Consider the following 2,322-nt stretch of genomic DNA (forward strand, 5'->3'; position numbering starts at 1 on the left):
CTAACACAGGCAGGGAGTTCACTCAGCCCAGATGTAAGTAGTGACTGACAGGCCTGGGGTGGAAGTGGAGGGTCAGGGGACCCAGGAAGGGACTTTTAAGCACAAGCCCCAAGCCAGAGGTGCAGTCTGCCCCTAGGAGCTGGAAGGGGCAGAGATCCAGGCAGAAGCCAGGCTGGGGAGCCTAGAACAAGGGCTCTGGGAAGCAAAGGAACAACTCAGAGAGTGTGTCCAGATGAGCACACTCATTTGTTTCCCCTGGGACAAACATCAGTGACACATGGTTGTGCTGCTGCTACTTGTCCCTGGGGAAAGTCCCTGCACATGTGCTCTGGCATACGGCAGATTGCCCCAGATGAGTTAGGGGAGGCCGGGACCAGCACCTAGGTTGGCCCCACCAGCCTCATCTGGGGACATCAGGGCCTCCTGGGGCTACAGTAGTGATGATCCAGGTGTGCAGAGTGTGGCTCTGGCTGGCCAGACTTGAGTTTCAGACAACGTATGCTGCAGTCATGTGCACCGCCTCACTTTTTTTTTTGCTGCATTTTTGTTAGAGAGTTCCCAATATCTAATTCCACCTCCACACGGCAAATATGCAGCACAGATAGCCCTTTCACAAGCACCACATGTGTTTTGCAGCAACTCAAAAGCCTTTGAGATGCTGCAAAGGGCACCTGCATGCTTGTCTGGATGCACCCAGAGCTGCGGGGAAGTTGAACCAGGAGCAGATAAATACCTCCAGCACTCTGGGCAAGTGCTTCCATAGGGAAAGATTAGTCTCAAGAGGGGAACCTTTGGGTTGAAAGCAGACATTCATGTTCTTAGTTTTCATTTATATTGAAGGGCCAGGTGGTAGCTTTAGGGGTGGAAGAGGTCACTGAAAAGGGTGCCCAGGGACACCCCAGATCCTAGACACTGTCACTGGCAGAAGGACCCTGGTGTAGGTCAACAGAGACCAGGGGTGCAAGCCCAGACCCACAGAGGGTGAGACCAGGGGCGAAGAAGCCCAGAGCCCACAAAGGCCTAAGCAGGGGCCAGGTGGCCAAGAACTGCAAGGCTGTAGCCAGAGGGGAGCGCAGGAGCTTGTGGTCATGGGACAGTGGGCCCAGGGTAAGAGGCCAACCAGAGTAAAGTGGGACAAGACCAGGGGGACCTCAACTCAAATAAAGGCATACCATCCCAAACCCTCTTTGCCCTCTAGGGGCAGCCTCCCTGTCAATTTATAACATCTAGGCATGGCAGGCAAGATAACAGGGTGGGGCCCTGACCTGAGAGGTCAAAGTAGGGCTCAGGTGGTAGCCAGAAGAGGTGGTTTCATCACTCCAGAACCCACGTTGTTACAGTTACATAGTACAAACTGAAAATCCACTTCTGAAATATCAGTGTGACTATGTTTGCATGTGTGCGTGCCAGCATATACAAGTGCAAATATTATGCGTAATGTCTTAAAAAGTGTAATATCATTTTAATATGTATAACAGCAATTGAGGTAAACATCAGTATGAAGCATACCAATACACCTAAAACTGCTGTTTACTAGGTTTTAGATTATTCATAATAATAAAATACTTTTTACAAAGTTCTCTCTGTGCATTAATTTTTGACTGAAAAAAACTGATGATATTCTTGTTTATGATTATGCTCGATTTACAGCCCTAAGATTTCACTGTATGTAGTGCTTTCTGAAAAGTCCTGAAAAGACAAAACTGGCCTGTGCTTAGGCAGAATTAGGCTGATGGGCCAAAAGAAGAGGAAGAAAATAGCTTATACAAAATATCACCTCAGCTTCCCACTGTCCTATTATCACTTTGTTTTGTGTTTTGCTTCGCTTAGATTGGAAGCTCTCTGAGGCAAGGAAAGCAGGGGATTTCAGGGCATGTTGTCACTGTTGTCTCTAAGAGTGGTAGGAATAGAAAAATCTGTAAAAATGACTAAAAATAAGTTTGCTTATAAATCCCCCAATCCATTGGAAAGGTGGGGTAAGATTAGGATGTTCCTAGCGTAGGCCATATATCTAATATACACTTGCGTTGCAGAGTAGGGGCAGAGAAATAAAAAATTCTAGAGGGCATACAACCCGTTATTTATACTTAGCCCTTGTCCAACTTATTTAAACAAAATTAAAAGATTCAATAACTCACATAGCACAGAGTTAGATTTGGGGGGAAAAAAGAGTCTCATATTGAGAAATATGCTACAGTACAAAAAGAGAGCAAATTTCAATATCTACAAAGAATGCCAAATATCAAAAAATCTTAAATAACTAATACAAAATGGAACAATTAGGGCCAGCAGGTCTCTTTACTTTCCTCATATTCCAAATTC

The sequence above is a fragment of the Gavialis gangeticus genome, unplaced genomic scaffold (assembly GCF_001723915.1).
Source record: "Gavialis gangeticus isolate Ggan-Ray unplaced genomic scaffold, GavGan_comp1, whole genome shotgun sequence".
Lineage (NCBI taxonomy): Eukaryota > Metazoa > Chordata > Crocodylia > Gavialidae > Gavialis > Gavialis gangeticus.